The sequence below is a fragment of the Culex quinquefasciatus genome, chromosome 1 (genome assembly GCF_015732765.1).
Source record: "Culex quinquefasciatus strain JHB chromosome 1, VPISU_Cqui_1.0_pri_paternal, whole genome shotgun sequence".
NCBI classification, from domain to species: Eukaryota; Metazoa; Arthropoda; class Insecta; order Diptera; family Culicidae; genus Culex; species Culex quinquefasciatus.
The window spans coordinates 123,167,953-123,188,132 of record NC_051861.1 but is presented as its reverse complement, the minus strand read 5'-3'; the positions used below and the strand labels follow the sequence as shown (position 1 = coordinate 123,188,132).

The 20,180-nt window shown below is 31.1% G+C and overlaps 1 protein-coding gene across 4 annotated transcripts in view; it reads left to right on the top strand.

The window, feature by feature from the left end:
• The window catches only part of LOC6038321 (plexin-A2), an 82,999-nt gene that overhangs the window by 6,373 nt on the left and 56,446 nt on the right, over window positions 1-20,180 (top strand). The gene's annotated exons all lie outside the window — the stretch shown is intronic.

Sequence of the window (20,180 nt, the reverse complement as noted above, 5' to 3'; positions counted from 1 at the left end):
GTAAAACGTCAACTTACCGTAGATTTTGAAATTTTCCAAACATGTTTCTGATTTGATTACTTTTCCATTGTAGAAGCTCAGATTCATTTCCATTTTTGATTCAAATTCCTAATCTAAGTGAAATTTTCTAGGCTAAGTGATTGTAGATAGCCAGCCCATCAAACGTCAAACACAGTAAAAAAAATGTGTTAATTTCGAAGGTCTTTTATGATGTATTCTTCATCAGTTTAGACTGATATAGTGGCATTACATCAGAAAGGGGTAAACTCACACACATCAAACTTCTCATTTGTTTGACATAAAAATCTGGGTGATGAATAGAGAGAATGCGTAACGTGATTTTCGAATGATCCTACTTTGTTTACATCACAAAGTAGCAGGCTGTTTAAGCACAAGCATGACTTTATTCTTACTGATAAATGAGCTGTTTTATAAATAATCAGTTGTATGTGTTTTATTTTGTCTAGTTTTTGACATTTTTTGCTGGAAAATTGTGTGTGTTTTAAAATTTCGATCGGTTAGAAGAGGTTTTTCTTTTTTACGGGTGACGAAGAACTGCGGCGATATTGTCATTCTGCGATGCCGCAGATAAATTCCCTGGCTGATTTTAGAATCCTGCAGCTCTTCCTGATCCAGCAAAAAAATATCGCTAATCCAAGCGAAGCTGAACCAACAAACAGAGAAAATTTGCAGTGAGTAGATTTTCAAACGGAATCAAACAAAAAAGACAGCTTCTGGATGAATACAACCGCAACTTCCATTCCATCTCGCCTTCAACTTTCTTAAGATTTCTTGAGTTCAACCCCAGGTTCAAAAAGCCACACATTTTTTATTCTTGCCAAAAAAAACATTTTTTATTAATCGACATCAACACTCTCTACTTTTGGCGAACAGTAAATTGGTTCCACTTTGACAGCTCAAAATTGAGGCCATTTCACGAACCACTATTCAGCACCCAGATAAAAATGTACCCATTCCCAGATGTAATTTTACCATGATTTTTTTTACTGTATTTTTTTTAAGCAAATGTTGCGATTGTCTACGTTTTATGCAAAAAGTAGGGGGTTCTAAGATTTAAAAAAAATACGTGTGGTTTATGGATGCTCCCTAATATAACATCTGAGAATAAGAATATCTTTTATATCAGATAAAATGTGTAATTTTCCCTCTAAAAATGTGTTACTCTACCACTTTTCAAATCTAAATAAAGTGAATATTACATCATAAAATAGGTAATATTAAACCATTCAATTTACACCTTCCAAATTTACACATTTTTTTTTACTTTGAAGGTGTTGCTCTGTACACAGTAAAAAATTGTGTAAATTTGGAAGGTTGAATATTACTTCTTTTATGATGTAATTTTACCTCAATTTAGACTGAAAAAGTGGCATTACACTAGAAAAGTGGTAAAATTAGACATTTTTTCTGACATTAAAGATCTACGCATCCCAGATGTAATATTACCATGATTTTTTTTAATGTGTGCAGTACAGAACCTTTGTAGTAGCAAACATTTGAGGAAATGAAACAAAATTTTTAGAAAACAAAATTAACAACGACCAATAATCAAATCTAGGTTAAAGTTATTGAAATTTTAATTTTAAGTTTTTGTCCCTATCCTTTTCAAAATTTGCGCAAGAAATCAGGGAGCAAAAAAAAAACAATCATTGACTAAAATTATTTTTTTGAATGAAACACTTTTAAAATCGAAATCGAAATCGAAATATAATCTTATATTCTATTCAGAATACTTTGTGTAACGCCCTATACATGTACGTAATTTTGTAATGAACTCATACTTTTTACTTCTAAATTTTAAAAGGAATACGTAAACAAACCCTTTTGAACGCGTTTGGTTATGTTTACGGATAATTAATAAGAAAAAAGCTTGAGATCGTTAATTTCCTTTCTTCAAGTGCTCGATACTAAAAACAATGACATTTTTTTGTTTTATAGAAAAATATGAAAAAAAAATGTTACGTGGATTATGGTGCAACTGTGTTAGGGAAACGTACCTATTCTAATCACATATCTATATCAATTTATCTACACAGTCAAAAACTGATGATGAAATATTAGACTTAAAAGTGGCATTACAACGGAGTGGTAAATTTACAAATTTTTAGAGGGAAAATTACAGATTTTTTCTGACATAAAAGATGTACTCATTCCCACATAAAATATTACCATGATTTTTTTTTACTGTGTGCACCAGATGGTGTGGTTTCCAGACCATCGACTGATCAGAAAAATGTGTCATTCGCAGCATAAAACATTTTTTGAAAGTTGAAAACTTGGTGGTTGAATATTACCTCTTTTTAATGTTGTTTTATCTTAATTTATGTCTTAATGGTTAAAGTTTGTAAAATTACACACCAGAAAATGGTAAATTTTGCTTAAATTTCTAAGTAATAAAAAAAAACATAACATAAATAGTTTTTTTTTAATCCAACCTTTCGCAAAATAAGATCTATTGCATAACTTTTGAAATAGGTACTTCATTAAAAGAAGCTTTTTGAACACAAAAGTTTTTCTGTGTATTTCTAAAAATTTCGACATTTCTGAACTCATAAAATTTCACCAACCTGTTGAAGCTTTTGCCATGATTTCAACATATGAATGAAAAAAGCGTTTAAAAATGCATTTTACATCTGTCCATTTGTTTTGCAATAATTTTTTACCAAATCATCTAAGTATTGACGGATTTTTTCGAAATTTCTTAAAAATTCAAAACATTTTTCAACGATCATGCTAAATATGATTTTCAATGTAGAAAAATGCATTTTTTGTCCCCTTGTTTTTCAGACTATACAGGGCGACATAAACTTTGAAAAATACCCTATAGCTCAAAAGTTGCGACTTTTGGTCTACAGTCTAGACTCGATTATTCGAAGGCCTTGATAAAATTTCACCACGGATAATCGAATTACACAAAAAAATTTCGCTGTCTTTTTTTATTGTTGAGTATAGGCATGACCCCAGAACTACTCTAAAGCGATTCAGAATTTTTAAATCTAAGATGGCGGTGATGGAATATTAAAAAGTGCATTTTGTTATTTAAGAGGTTACATACATGTAGAAAATCACAAAATTTTATATTACAGATTATTTCATAAATCCACTCAAAACATGAATTTTAATCACTCCTGAAAGTTTCATGAAGATATTTAGTGATTAAACTGAGTTAGAGACGATTTGAGGCTCAAAATTTTGCGTGCGCAAAGCGAACTGTCAAACTTTTTGAGCGTTTTTCTCGAAACACCAAGTTGATTTACGGGTGCCACGATATCTCGAGATGGGATGGACCAAATTGGCTGAACTTTTAGGTGAAGACTCTCAAGATGCATATCCCGTGTGCATGACGAAGCCCAATTTTTAAAATTAGCTTTTTAAAAAAATACAAAAATCAAAAACAAACGGTTTTTTAATATGAAAAACACAAAAATATTTTTATCTTTTTTTATAATAAACTTTTTGAAAATCGGGCTTCGTCATGCACACGGAATCGGTTTAACGAGTATTCACGAAAATTTTGAGCCGATTTGGTCAAGGCTGTATTGAGATATCGTGGCACCCGTTTTTTGGAACTGCTTGCTTAAAATTGCTATATCTCGGCAACGATGCAACCAAATATCTTCAAATTTGTTTTGAAAGTAGGTGAAAATGTATATTTTAATGCCATGAAAAAAGAATTTCAAAAAAGTTCAAGTGTGTGCTCATACTAACCTCTGACTTTTTGCCAATATACATGTATGTAACCCCTTAATAGGAGCAATTTGCTACGAAATCGGTATTTTTGAATTTTGATTTTTGTATTTTTTAATCCGGCTGAAACTTTTTTGGTGCCTTCGGCATTCCCAAAGAAGCCATTTTGCAGTGCAGTAGTTTGTCCATATGATTTTTCATACAAATTTGGCAGCTGTCCATACAAAAATGATGTATGAAAATTCAAAAATCCGTATCTTTTGAAGGAATTCAATTTGGTGTCTTCGGCAAAGTTGTAGGTAAGGATAAGGACTACACTGGAATTTTTTTTAAATTTAACTTTTTGTCACTAAAACTTGAAACTTGATTTGCAAAAATGCACTAATTTTTTGCAATTTTTAATCAAGACTAACCATTCAAATTGGACTAAAATGGGGTCGCAGAACTCGACGATTTGATGTTTGTTCGTGATTCGACTATCCAAAGTTGCATGCGAATCTTCGGAAAATCGAACTTCAGATAATCGAGGCTTCGGATAATCGAGTCTGGACTGTACTAATAAAAATACCAAAAAATCCAAAATAAATAGAAGAGGGTAAAGTTTGTCACAATTCTGTTTTTGTGATGAAAAATTATTTGAAAAATGGATTTTTTTAGAGTGTAACTATTTTGAACTATTTAATAACTGAATAGTCCTAGTCATAACCACATTTACAATTTTGCCCAAGACACCAAATCGATCAGAAAATTCCTTTTCCTGATAAAGATTTTCGAATGATTTCATAGCACTTTTCTATGGATACTCCCCATATTTGCATAGAGACTTGTATCAAGAAACCAATGATGCAAAATGGCATAAAAAATCTATAGATCTCCCAATAAAAGAGGACAGAATCTAAAAAAAATAATTCATCGTCTCATCCAAAATTGTAAACGCCACTTTCAAGCTTCTTCTGCACATTGAATTCCAGCAACTTTTAAATGACAAGCTTTTATTTCAATTTGTTGCATCACATCGTCTTACCATCTATTTGTGTTGTTGTTGTTGTCCAAAGAAAATCTATCGTCCTCCGTAATCCGAGCTTATAGTGCTTCATGGAGACATCCAACACCTCTATCTTATACTGTATCCCCTAAAGTAATTGACACAGTTCGTCAATGTATGGGTGTGCGTGTGCGTGTGAGTTGGAAAACAACAATCCGATCAAGTTTCAAATCATAGAAAATGACAACACTCTTCTGTGCTCCGCACACGACGATCGAGCCGAGATCGACGCTCTCGCTTGAATAAAAACAACGCAAAATAATGAAAACAGAAAAAAAACTGACTCATCCACTTGAACTTACACGCCACGCAAACAGGAACAAACTCGTTTTCATTGCATTAACCTATGCCCGTTAATTGCCGTTCAAATCGCACTGGAAAAGCACTCCCTCGCGTTTTGATCGTCCAATTTAGAACATTTCTCCGCGGAGCCAAATAGATCTCCCTACCTTAAAGGGGGTTGACTTGACCCCCCGGATTAAAAGAAACGGTATTCCGAAAAAATCCTTTCTCTCCGCGCACATTGTTGCGAACGTGAGTTCACCTAAGAGTGCAGCGCGAAGCGCTGTCAAAAAGTGGGTTTGTTTACATCGTGCACGGTTAAGGTGGGATTGCTTAACTTTTGCTGCATGGGTTAAACACTTTGAAATTGAAGGAAAGTGAGTGCAATACTTGTCTCAAGTTGCAATAGAGTGATATACACCTCAATTTTTATGTGCCGTTCAAGTTTGGCGCAATTCGCGCGCGGTTTTACTCTATTCCGGTGCTCGCCAAAGGCTCGTTCGTTCGCTGACTGTGTGAAGGTAATCCAGTTTTTTTCTTCTTGCGTCTCGCTCTTTGTTGTTTCAACTTTGGACGAACCGGTATCGCCCTCTCGCTCCAACTGGCGGGGTCCAGCGCGCGGAGTTGAAGTTGTTGTTTAGTCGATTTCTGCCTGCGTCCGCCGTCGACGTTCGAGAGTTGATGTGCTTTCTTCTTCCTTTCTCTTTCTTGACTCTGGTCTGATGTGTCTTTCTTATATTTCCCGAAAGAGGCGATTTGCGCGTTTCGGGTCGATTTCGATCTCACGAAAGTCGTGTGGAACTCGGAGGAAAGGAGGAAGGTATTGAAGAGGGAAATAAAAAAAGAGCATAAAGGTGGGAACCGATACCGGAGGAGAGGCGAAAATTCCGCTATTTCAACTGGAAAGCTCAATTCGGATCAATTGAAGAAGTGGTGCGTGCTTTTTCGGAAGGCGTTGGCCTTGGAGTTGTTGACAACCTCAACCCATCTCCACGATATCGCCAGATGTCCTCATTTCCTGCTACAAATTACTCCATTATCACTTAAACATACGCTTCAAACCTAATAATTACAACATTTGTAACCCCACACAAGCGTCCCCCCCTAATCGATCTGTCAACTGCACCAATCAAAATAATTAGGCCAATGCAGCTTAACTCCCATCGGGAACTCACACACAATTTGCCCATCAATCACCGCAGCAGCGCACAGCGACTATTCCAACTGTCACAAACTACCCCGCTCTAAATCGAATTTGATTATCGATAAACCTCCCCTGGCAGGCAGGACTGCAGAGCAGCCGCATGTGTTCAATTGATACCGGATCCCCCGAGCGACTGTCACTTGCTCGCGCTGTTTCCGAACAGTCGATATAGTCGAAGCAGGCTGTGAACAGCAGTGGCGTTGTCAATGTTTACAACTTCCGGAACTGACAACTGATACTCGGGTTATGATAACAATTGCTTGTTCAACCAGCTCGGAATGATGACCCCCGTGTTGGCAAATAAAGCAAGCTTAAAACGCCGTGAAGGGTTGAATTACGGGAATTGTGGCGATCTCTGCAATTTGAAACTCCTCTGTGTGTTAACACGGGTTTTTAAAGGTAAATATTGACAGATTTGACAGGGTGACGGCTTGACAAATGTTTACTTACCTCAAAAGGGTTTTTGTTTACTTACCAAGAAAAAAAAAGAGTTTGGATTCACGTACCTGCTGCACGATACATTTTTTACAGATTTCGCCTATTGATCAACAGGTATCTTGATTTTGAAGTCCACAATTGGGAAGCTCATTGAATAATTAATATCAAAGGTCACACGCCCTTGTGAAGGGTTACCAAAGAAAAATAAAGCAATCGAAACGCTGTTTAACCAACATGGAATAGCCGTGTTGGCAAACAAGGCAAGTTAAACGCGGTGCTTGTGTGTGTGCAGAAGGGTTAAATTGCAGGAATTGTAGCGATTTCTGCGATCTAAATTCCTTGTTTAAGCACGGGGTTTAAAGTAAACATTGACAGAATTGACAGAGTGTGACAAATGTTTACTCACCCAATTGTTGGGATTTTATTGGTCAGATTTCACCAACCCCTTCCCCTTACAAGTTGGTATCAATACAAAAATATAATATTTTACGATTTTGTTATTAATTGGTTAAATTTTAAGTTTGCGTACATCCACGGTATGTCCACGCATCCTTCCTCCCCTGTAGATTCTGTGACATGTGATCCGTTCACAGAATCCTCTCTGCGGTAAACGTAACGACGTAGGGCTGGCCGACAAAATATTTAAACAATGCAGTTTGTTAAATTAACTTATCAATGACTATTAATTTTAAAATAAAATTTGGGAGTTTCCACCCTTAAAAAAGTACTATTTTATGGCGGAACAAACATATTTTGTAGTGTAGTGTGGTGGAATTCTGTTAAATTGAAGATATTATCTTAAACTGCAGAAGATTAAATTTTGTAAACATATTTAAATGAAAAACTTTACCAATTAAAAAATACAGAAAATACTAACAGAAGTTTGTTTTGAGAAAACTAATACTGCTCAATAAACATGCAATGCAAGATATTGATAACATGATTGAACAATTACACAATTACAGTCTAGACTCGATTATTCGTAGTTTCGATTTTTAATTTTCTTATTTTTGCATCAATTTTGCGTTTTCCTACCCCATTTTAGTAAAATTGCAGTATTTTTTTGCCTTTTAGCATACCAATACATTTTATCAGTATTTCAACTCCGCCATCTTCAATTTAAAAATTCTGAATCACTTCAGAGCATGTTTGGGGTATTAAAGCTCAACAATTAAAAATAAGACACATTTTTTTCTTGATTAGATTATGATTATATGCCTTCGGATAATCTTGTCTGGAGTGTATTATGTAACCAAGTTACTCTTTGGTTTAAAACATAAACAAAATATACTTTGAGAATTATACTAATAATAAGAAAAAAAAAAAAGGAAATCGAATCACTTCTACTAATCATAAGAATGCAAATACACACAGTTTTTCTTCTTTTAAACATTTTATGAAGTTTTTAGTAATCTTGAAAGTTGAACTTGTTGCTGAAAATGCTTAAAAAATGTATTTTTTATTTAAGTAAATGTGAGCAGTTTTTTTTTTTGGAGTTTCTTTTTCGCATAGTTTTTCATTTCAACATTCACATAAATTACAAACTTTTGATGTTAAAAAAAATCTTGAAATTATCATCCAGAATGAAATCATTGAGTGAAAAAATACAGTTCTTTAAAAAAAATACGTGCACTACAAAATTAGTTTTCATCATAAAATATAAGTTTTTGAAGTAAAATAAATCAGAAATTCGTTCACGGTCAATCATTTTTATTGATCGATTCTATCAATAAATCAAAGCACGGTGCTTAAAATACCGTTATTATGAAAAAAATATGCAATCCGAGATTTTGAGGTCTATCGATTCCTTACACCATAGCGCACTTCTGTGCAAAAAATGAAAACATTCGCTGATGTAGTTTTCGAGATACAGCCCTTTTAAGATGTTACATCCGATTTTCAATAAGAAAACCAAAACAATCTATTCAATTTTAGCATTTCAAAGAATATGCGATTCGAGATAATGATGTTTTTTGCTTCAAATGACAAGTTTCAGAAGGTATGCTAATGTAGTTCTCGAGATACAGCCATTTTAAAATGTTATTTGAGACTTTTCTAAGAAAATCTATGAAATCAGTTCAATTTCAGCATTTTGAAGAATATGCAATTCGAGATAATGATGAATTTCGTTTCGTAAGACTGCCAAGTATCTCTGGGCCAAGTTTCAGAAGGTTTGCTGATGTAGTTCTCGAGATACAGCATACAGCCATTTTAAAATGTGATTTCCGACTTTTTCTAAGAAAATCTAAAAAATCAATACAATTTCAGCATTTTAAAAAATATTCAATTCGAGATAATGATGAATTTCATTTTATAAGGCTGCCAAGTATTTCTTGCCCAAGTTTCAGAAGGTTTCCGACTTTTTCTAAGAAAATCTATAAAAACTATAAAATTTCAGCATTTTAATGATTCATAAGACTGCCAAATTTCAGAAGGTTTGCTGATGTAGTTCTCGAGATACAACCATTTTAAAATGTTATTTCCGACTTTTTCTAAGAGTTTCTTGGCCCAGAGATACTTGGCAGTCTTATGAAGCAAAATTCATCATTATCTCGAATTACATATTCTATAAAATGCTGAAATTTTATAGTTTTTATAGATTCTTAGAAAAAGTCGGAAATCACATTTTAAAATGGCTGTATCTCGAGAACTACATCAGCAAACCTTCTGAAACTTATTTCGAATTGCATATTCTTTATAATGCTGAAATTTTATAGTTTTTATAGATTTTCTTAGAAAAAGTCGGAAATAACATTTTAAAATAGCTGTATCTCGAGAACTACATCAGCAAACCTTCTGAAACTTGGTCAAGAAATACTTGGCAGTATAATGAAGCAAAATTCATCATTATCTTGAATTGCATATTCTTTGAAATGCTAAAATTGAATAGTTTGTTTTGGTTTTCTTATTGAAAATCGGATGTAACATCTTAAAAGGGCTGTATCTCGAAAACTACATCAGCGAATGTTTTCATTTATTGCACAGAGGTGCGCTATGGTGTAAGGAATCGATAGACCTCAAAAACTCGGATTGCATTTTTTTTTTTTTCATAATAACGGTATTTTGAGCACCGTGCAAAGAACTGTTGTTGGAAAAATGCAAAAACTAGCAACAAATATTTTCAAAAATCATTTTTATTTTTATCTTATTGTTTAAGTTTTAACGTTTTCAAAAACTCTTTATTTTTTAAATGTAATTTTTAAAAGAGATGTTTATATTCGAATAAATACAGAATAAATTAAAAATCAAAACAATTAACAGCAAATTATTGTCAAAGTGCTGAAACTCGAGGATTTTTTTATTTGAAAATGAATGAAATGTATTAAACAAATAATTTAAAAGGGTTGAGAATTGCTTTTTTTCAAAAAACAATAAAATTCTCATCGTTTAGAAATAAACAATATTTTTTATTTTTTTTATAGCGAGCTGCTATTTTTAGAAAAATTTCATTAATTCATTTAACAATTACTTCTTCATTTAACGTGAAGACTTCCATCATTGTCATGATTTTTCGTTCAAAGATATAAGTTTTGCGTCGCTTTCAATATTTCGACAAAATTCCTTAAACAAGTTGTTTAGAATAGTGGCCTACACATGCTGATTCCTTTTGGTAACGATTATCCCATTCCTTGTAAAGTTATGGAAATCGTATATAAATTTTGAAGCACAATTGATTTAGATCAAAAATTCTTTCAGTGGCTTCAAGAAGGCAACAATGGACACATGCTGTTTCCTTTTGGTGCTGGAATTCGTTAAATTGAATTTAACACAGAATATTTTATAGTGATGATCAATTTTCTTCGAAAATGATCAACGGCTTCACCTTCATATTTAAATATTTGTATGTTTCACATTTTTGCAATCAATATTTTTTTATGAATAAATCAGTCAAGAGGTACAATGATTTGATGTCCGTTATAGAGAAGCTCACGTGTTTTTATTTGAAATCCGGTTTATAATAGCGATTGATTTTATGAACCCTACTGAAATGACATTGTTGAAAAAATTAAACAAATTTTACTCTGTCTGTGTATGAAACAAGTGTTAAAATATTGTTTTACGTCATGTTTTACGTCATAACAAATTATGTATTTTTTTGTTAAAAGTGTTAAAAGATTTAACCGAAATAAAAAATCTATAGATCAATTCAACAGAAATTCAAAAATTTTAAAAATTTATCAAAATCGCTCGGGAATGATGCACGAGAGATTTGGCTGTGATTTAAAAAAGCAAAAAAAAAAACAAAAATAACAAAATCTTTAAATCACGTATGAACGATGGTTGAAATTCAAAATTTAACAAATATTACATAAAATCGCTCAAGAATGATGCACGACCAGTTTGGCTGGAAATTATAAAATAAATACAGCAAAATACAAAAAAATCGCACTGAACTTGCTTCGTAACGATGCCCAAAAAATATATAACAGTAACAATTGTGACAGTGGATAGATTTTTTACTTACCTGCTCCACCAATCAACTAGTTAGACTTATTGGATCAGTTAATTCAATAAAAAATTGGTCTGGATATACGGTTTTTTGATTTTGAAGACCGTAATTGGAATGCTTCCCAAAATCAACACTTCAAAAAACAAAAAAAAAACATGAAGTTTGACAGATTCATGGTTACGTACTTACCAGCTGCTTACAACTCCGAAAACTGCATCACACTTCTTGGTACTTACCCCAACTGATCCCACTAAACTTCATCTTAAATTTCGCTGATATTAGAGTGGGTACCTTGATGTCGACGTCCGTAATAGGGAAGCTCTCCACTGAAACGACGATATTTCAAGCCACGCTATTTTTAACATTAAAATGCCTTTTGTGTTGATGTTTGAAGTTTTGACAACGGGTTTCCCAACTCCGGATGTCAATATTGGATACCACTACTTAAAGTTAAACAATTATCAGGCTTGCCTATGGAATGAACTTGACGACGGTATACAAGAAGGACAGACTGACCTTCTCTCTGGTGTGACAGTTGCGTACTTACCAGCTGCTGAAGTCTCCGAAAACTTCATCAAACTACTCGGTACTTACCCTTTTTGTTCACACTTCACCTTTAATTTCACTAAAAATGGCTTGAAACCTTGTTTCTGAAGTTCGTAGTTGAGAAGCATCCAAGAATCAGCACTTCAAGAAAACAAAAAAAAAACAATTAGTTTTAGTTGACACAGTCGTTTTCCAAGAAACCTGTTTTTTCCTCCAAAAAACTCCAATGATTAAACGTCTGTTCGACACGCAATCCGCAAAACCTTCTTCGCCGGAAGTTGGCAGATCTTTGCGTGTGTCGTCGTCCGTCCCACATGTGCGCCCTCAAGCGTCGATCCGGCCAAAAGACACCCGTTTACGGTTCTTTCCCCCGGCCTCGACTGCTCCTCAGAGAGAGGGTGCATGTGTTTTTGTTTTGTGTCGTTTTGCTCTGGGAGCTGAAACTAATTACGTTAGTTGGTTCCACTTTCCTTCTTCCCTTCACCGCACGCCCGCCAAACCCATCCATCCAAATTTGACTCATTCATATTAATGGAGGTTCTGTTTGTTTCATTAATTAGTTACTTTTACTTTTATTTTTCTTCGCCGTCATCGTTCTCGCCCCCTCCGACTTAACCTCTACACTCGCCTCGCTAGTACGTACCTGGAATTCTGCCTGCAAAACGTGCAAGTTGTGTCTTTCTACCTCGCTCTGTCTTTTGTTTTCAACTTCTGGGGGACGACTCCGTCGTCGTCGTCGGTTATATTTATTACCAACAAACGACAACAAATAAACACCCTTCCGCCACCAACCTAGTCTCTCTCTCTCGCTTGGTCATGTCATTTAACGTTTTGCGATTGTTTGTAAATTTTCGCCCTCTCTCTCTAGTTCTGTCTGCCTGTCAGTCATTCTCACTGTCTCTGCGGGTACTGTCGTCAATGTGAGCTTGCGGTTGTTAAATTCCAATTAGAATTTCGCCGACCTTCGGTCGGAAAATCACCGCTGGTGACCTTCATTTGGCGGTTTGTTAATTTATGCTGGATGAAAAGGTTGCCGCGCTGCAGTGGTTTTAATGAAAATTGACGTAGCGGATTTAAAAAAAAGTGAGATTTTTTCCCACTGCTGAGAATGTAACTTGACGTTGTTGCACTGAACAGTCGGGAAAAATTTGACAGGTTAGAGAAAAATTGACAGCTTGACACTAGTTTGACAGATTAACTAATTGACAGATTGACAGTTGCGTACTTACCAGCTGCTTATGAATCCAAAAAACTGCATCACACTGATCGGTACTTACCCCTTTTGTTCACACTTCACGGTCGAATTTCACTGAAATCCGCTTGGGTACCTTGAAGTCGACGTCCGTGATTGGGAAGCTCTCCACTGAAAAAATAAATAAATTACAAGCCAATATAATTTTTTGAGCTCATGATTCAGTGAAAAGCATTATGTAACATAGTTAAGCTTTTTTTTAAATAATTGCAATGTTTTGACAAGGTGCTTCCCAACTCCGGACGTCAACATCGAAGTACTTCTACTTTAAAATTTACTAACTGCGAGTTGTCACAATGTCTGATTAATTAGAATGGTAGAAAAAATAACAAATCACATAAAGATGTGACATTCTTTCAAAAAATATTTTTTTTTTAATCAGACTAACATTTTAAAAGGGCCAAATATTCAATATTACGCCCTTTTGGAATGTAAGTCTTGAAATAAAAATAATGAAAATATTTTTTTCGAAAAGGAAATTTCACGACGCTTTCATATTTTAACCTTGAAAATCGGACCATTAATTACTGAGATATCGACATTATAAAATGGTGGGTTGTTTGGGCGAGACTTAGAAAAAACACATTTTTTCTGTTTTTAAATCATTGCATGGCAATATTTCAGCAACTAAGGGTCGTATCAACAAAGTTCAAAACGCAAACTATAGAGAAGTTTCTCAGCTTTTCAAAAATATTTTTTCAGTTGTGGTCAAACATGTGCACTAATTTAAAAAAAAATGAAAAACTGCGACTATTTTCTTAAAAGTTCCCTAAAAATGGCTTTAACTTGAAAACGGTACACTTTATCAAAATTTCGCTAGAGTACTTTTTGATTGCAAATTTAATTTTACATCGAAAAATGATGTTCAAAAATTTTTGCGACCGGTATTTCGATTTTTGCAAAAAAAAAAAACGGTATTGATGCAAAAATTCATGACTCAGTCAAAGATTTTTTGCCCGTTCTCGAAATTTCTGAAAAGTTGGCATTTGATGTCCCCTAAAACATATCAGAAAATGAAAATGAATAAAAATAGGGAACTTAAAAATCACCAATTTTTTTTGTACCGTGTATCATTTTTTTCAGTGTAGTCCTTAGTTTCGGCCGGATTATAAAATACAAAAATTAAAATTGAAGAAAAAAGACAGATTTCGTAGAAAATTGCTCAGTTACAAGTATGACAGACTAGCTTATTGACAGATTGACAGCTGCGTACTTACCAGCTGCTGATGAATCCAAAAACTGCATCACATTTTTCGGTACTTACCCCTTTTGTTTACACTTCACCTCAAATTTCACTGAAATTTTGCATGGGTACCTCGATGTCGACGTCCGTGATTGGGAAGCTTCCTGCTCGATATTGACAGTTGTCACATTCAATGTGATCTATTTCAGTTCAAGGTACTTGGTTATGTACCTAGAACAGCTTCTGATAGCTTGTGAAGTTTTGGAACAGAGCTTCCCGATTGCGGACGTCGACATCGAGGTACCCATGCTAATTTCAGTGAAATTTGAGGTGTAGTGTGAATTAAAAGGGTTTGTACCAACAAGTGTGAAGCAGTTTTCCGGAGTCGTCGTCAACAGCTGGTAAGTAACTGTCAATTGTCAACCTGTCAACTTGTTATTTAAGTTAAATTTTGAAAAGGCTCACGCAAAAGACTCACACAATCCCTTATAAATTGTTTCCCTCGATATAATCAAATCGACTTCAATTACGAAGCGTAGCTTCCGATGGTCGACCTTCCCGAAATCGACTCTAAAATTATTCCAACCTTCGACAGCTTTTCGTGAGTTTTTTTCAGTGCAGTGCTCTTCAACCTTCCCAATCGCACGCCGTGCTAATCAATCATCCCATTTTTCAAATCGCGTCTTCACGAGGCCTAGCTTTTGCTGCAATTTTTTGCTTCCCATGGTGCTGGTTCGCCTAAATTTATGTATTCTTAAAGTGAGAGTGATTTTTTTTGTGTGGAGGCTCCACGCAAATCACGAAACACCATTTACTCATCATTATTTATGCACGGAGTTCCAGCGGCAGCAGGGCTTAAGGTGGCTTTCGTGGGCGGGTGTTTGGCAGCTTTACGGAAAAAATGCTTCACGTTTGCTGTTTTGAGCTGTTTGAACTTTTTTTTTTCTTTTGCGTTCGCTGATTTGTGAAATGTTCGCGTTCGTGTAAATTTGTTTAGCGATTGTGTGTGTGTTAGTGCTTTTGATGGGAAGAGATTGGATTTTTTGAAAAGCCGGGCTCAACGTGGATCGGATGAGATTGTTTGAGGTGTTATCGTTTTTATCGTTTCGCGTTTTTTTGCTGTAACGCTGAGAGAATAGTTTGGGAAAGAATTTTGTAAACAACTCAAGAACCTGTCGAGTGCGTCCTTACGTTCTGGAGAACAGGGTGTTACCTAAAGCTCAAAATCTGATTGTTTTTGAAGGTTAAGTAAAACTTATCGTTTTTAACCAAAGTTCAAGCCACCAGTCAATATCTCTCAAATTTCTCTTCAAAAAATCATGCCATTTCAATTACCGTGAGAACGTTCCACCTTCAAGTAGCCACCATTGCTCAACGTCAATCAAGGCGCCTCACTTTTAATGCTTAAGAAAAACAAATTACAACAATCCACCTTAATTCATCTCCCAGCCTTCCCGCAATCTACCAACCTTGAACCCCGCTCTGGAGAAAACAATCAAAGGAGGCCGCTGCTCCACCCTCTTCTGATCTTCTCAAACTTCCTCCTCTTCCTCCAAAGTGTGCTCGTGCTTCGTTAAAGATTCTTCAAGGAAAAACACATTCTTTCGCACCTTCTTCCTTCCGGAAGCAATAAAACTTTGCCGTTCCGTTCGAGACGGAAGGGCTTTCGCCTTAAGAATTCCTTTTTCCTCGAAAAGAAGAAGAACAAAAAGTCCCGGTGGGGGGTTGGGGAATTTCCCGTTACGTCGTCAAAGGACGCCCTCAACTCTCGAGAGGCGCAAAGGTTCATCGACCCGTGCGAAAAATGTAAATCGAGTAGGTAAATCTTTTTAAGGTGCTGTGCCCCCTTTCGAGAAGAATTCTTCGTGGGCTTCTTCTTCTCAGAAAAGTCGCGCTCGATTGCAGAACTCCCGGCGTCACACGGATGACGTTCTCTCGAGAGGGTGCTTCCACATTTTCTTTCCAGATTGAGATCGATTGAGGGATTCGGTTTTATTAGCTCTCTCGGTAGTGTTTTTACCTTCTTTTTCCGAGAAGGGGTCCGGGGAAGGGAACGCATTTCGAGAGCAGATTTTAGCATTTTTTGGGTTCGTTCTCGGTTTCAGATGATGCGTGTCATCATGGAGTTTTGCAGCGAGATAGAGGGGGATGATGAGGTAGATGACCCTATTTAGAGGTTGGTGGAGTCGTTTAACGAAGAGGTTTGCTTTGGAAGAGGGGAAGATTTGAAGGAATTGATTAAATTTGCCTCGAAATGCTCCCTAATGCAATTTAAATTCTAAGCGATCTTTTGACAGAAGACAGTTCGACAGATTGATAGCTTCTACTTACCTGTTGTTGCCAACTTCACCGACTACACCACACATACTTAGTACTTACCCCGTTATCGTTCACACATCACATTGAATATTCTAAACTTTGAATAGTTACCTTGATTCCGACGTCCGTGATTGGGAAACCCTCTGCAACGGTATTGGTGGTTGGTTTTCACTACTTAAACTAAGCACGATAATGATTTATAAAAATAAAAATATATCAAAAATTTCAAAGCTTCAAAACTTCGATTCAAAAATACAGAATATCGAAAATTTAAAAATTTATAACTTAAAAAACCCTAACTTTCAAAAAATAAAAAATCAAGAATTTACAAATTCAAAAATAAAAAAAATGAAAGTTCGGAGGTCCAAAAATTTAAAAAAATTATAATCAGAATTTCATTTTTCAAAGTATACAAAATTTCAAAAAAATATTAAATTCTCAAGTTTTTTTTTAATTCTTAAAGTATTAAAATCTCATATTTAAAAGATTCAAAAAATCACAAATAAGAACATAAAAAAAAAAACTAATTTCAAAAATTCTGAATTTTCAAAATTCTGGAAATTTCTAATTCTAAAACTCTTCAACTCAAAAACTCTAAAATTCTATAACTCTAAAATTAAAAAATTAAAAAATTAAAAAAATAAAAAATTAAATAATTTAAAAATTTAAAAATTTAAAAATTCTAAAATTCTAAAATTCTAAAATTCTAAAATTCTAAAATTCTAAAATTCTAAAATTCTAAAATTCTAAAATTCTAAAATTCTCAAATTCTAAAATTCTGAAATTCTAAAATTCTAAAATTCTAAAATTCTAAAATTTAAAATTCTAAAATTCTAAAATTCTAAAATTCTAAAATTCTAAAATTCTAAAATTCTAAAATTCTAAAATTCTAAAATTCTAAAATTTAAAATTTAAAATTTAAAATTCTAAAATTCTAAAATTCTAAAATTCTAAAATTCTAAAATTTAAAATTCTAAAATTTAAAATTCTAAAATTCTAAAATTCTAAAATTCTAAAATTCTAAAATTTAAAATTCTAAAATTTAAAATTCTAAAATTCTAAAATTCTAAAATTCTAAAATTCTAAAAAAAATTTAAAATTCTAAAATTCTAAAATTTAAAATTCTAAAATTCTAAAATTCTTTAAAATTCTAAAATTCTAAAATTCTAAAATTCTAAAATTCTAAAATTCTAAAATTTAAAATTCTAAAATTCTAAAATTCTAAATTTAAAATTCTAAAATTCTAAAATTCTAAATTCTAAAATTCTAAAATTCTAAAATTCTAAAATTTAAAATTCTAAAATTCTAAAATTCTAAAATTCTAAAATTCTAAAATTCTAAAATTCTAAAATTTAAAATTCTAAAATTCTAAAATTCTAAAATTCTAAAATTCTAAAATTCTAAAATTCTAAAATTTAAAATTTAAAATTCTAAAATTCTAAAATTCTAAAATTCTAAAATTCTAAAATTTAAAATTCTAAAATTCTAAAATTCTAAAATTCTAAAATTTAAAATTTAAAATTAAAAAAATTCTAAAATTCTAAAATTCTAAAATTCTAAAATTCTAAAATTCTAAAATTTAAAATTCTAAAATTCTAAAATTCTAAAATTCTAAAATTCTAAAATTCTAAAATTCTAAAATTTAAAATTCTAAAATTCTAAAATTCTAAAATTTAAAATTCTAAAATTCTAAAATTCTAAAATTTAAAATTCTAAAATTTAAAATTCTAAAATTCTAAAATTTAAAATTCTAAAATTCTAAAATTTAAAATTCTAAAATTCTAAAATTCTAAAATTCTAAAATTCTAAAATTTAAAATTTAAAATTCTAAAATTTAAAATTCTAAAATTTAAAATTCTAAAATTCTAAAATTCTAAAATTCTAAAATTCTAAAATTCTAAAATTCTAAAATTCTAAAATTCTAAAATTTAAAATTTAAAATTCTAAAATTCTAAAATTCTAAAATTCTAAAATTTAAAATTCTAAAATTCTAAAATTCTAAAATTCTAAAATTCTAAAATTTAAAATTCTAAAATTCTAAAATTCTAAAATTCTAAAATTCTAATTTAAAATTCTAAAATTAAAATTCTAAAATTTAAAATTTAAAATTCTAAAATTCTAAAATTCTAAAATTCTAAAATAAAATTCTAAAATTCTAAAAAAAATTTAAAATTCTAAAATTCTAAAATTCTAAAATTCTAAAATTCTAAAATTCTAAAATTCTAAAATTCTAAAATTCTAAAATTCTAAAATTCTAAAATTCTAAAATTTAAAATTCTAAAATTTAAAATTTAAAATTCTAAAATTCTAAAATTCTAAAATTCTAAAATTCTAAAATTTAAAATTCTAAAATTCTAAAATTCTAAAATTCTAAAATTCTAAAATTCTAAAATTTAAAATTCTAAAATTCTAATTTAAAATTCTAAAATTCTAAAATTCAAAAATTAAAAAATTCTAAAATTCTAAAATTCTAAAATTCTAAAATTCTAAAATTCTAAAATTCTAAAATTCTAAAATTCTAAAATTCTAAAATTCTAAAATTCTAAAATTCTAAAATTCTAAAATTCTAAAATTCTAAAATTCTAAAATTCTAAAATTTAAAATTCTAAAATTCTAAAATTTAAAATTCTAAAATTCTAAAATTCTAAAATTCTAAAATTCTAAAATTCTAAAATTCTAAAATTCTAAAATTCTAAAATTCTAAAATTCTAAAATTTAAAATTCTAAAATTCTAAAATTCTAAAATTCTAAAATTCTAAAATTTAAAAAAAATTCTAAAATTCTAAAATTCTAAAATTCTAAAATTCTAAAATTCTAAAATTTAAAATTCTAAATTTCTAAAATTCTAAAATTCTAAAATTCTAAAATTCTAAAATTCTAAAATTCTAAAATTCTAAAATTCTAAAATTCTAAAATTCTAAAATTCTAAAATTCTAAAATTCTAAAATTCTAAAATTCTAAAATTCTAAAATTCTAAAATTCTAAAATTCTAAAATTCTAAAATTCTAAAATTCTAAAATTCTAAAATTCTAAAATTCTAAAATTCTAAAATTCTAAAATTTAAAATTCTAAAATTTAAAATTCTAAAATTCTAAAATTCTAAAATTTAAAATTCTAAAATTCTAAAATTTAAAATTCTAAAATTTAAAATTCTAAAATTCTAAAATTCTAAAATTCTAAAATTCAAAATTCTAAAATTTAAAAAATTCTAAAATTCTAAAATTCTAAAATTCTAAAATTCTAAAATTCTAAAATTCTAAAATTCTAAAATTTAAAATTCTAAAATTCTAAAATTTAAAATTCTAAAATTCTAAAATTCTAAAATTCTAAAATTAAAATTCTAAAATTCTAAAATTCTAAAATTCTAAAATTCTAAAATTCTAAAATTCTAAAATTCTAAAATTCTAAAATTCTAAATTCTAAAATTCTAAAATTCTAAAATTCTAAAATTCTAAAATTCTAAAATTCTAAAATTCTAAAATTCTAAAATTCTAAAATTCTAAAATTCTAAAATTCTAAAATTCTAAAATTCTAAAATTCTAAAATTCTAAAATTCTAAAATTCTAAAATTCTAAAACTCTAAAATTCTAAAATTCTAAAATAAAATTCTAAAATTCTAAAATTCTAAAATTCTAAAATTTAAAATTCTAAAATTCTAAAATTTAAAATTCTAAAATTCTAAAATTCTAAAATTCTAAAATTCTAAAATTCTAAAATTCTAAAATTCTAAAATTCTAAAATTCTAAATTCAAA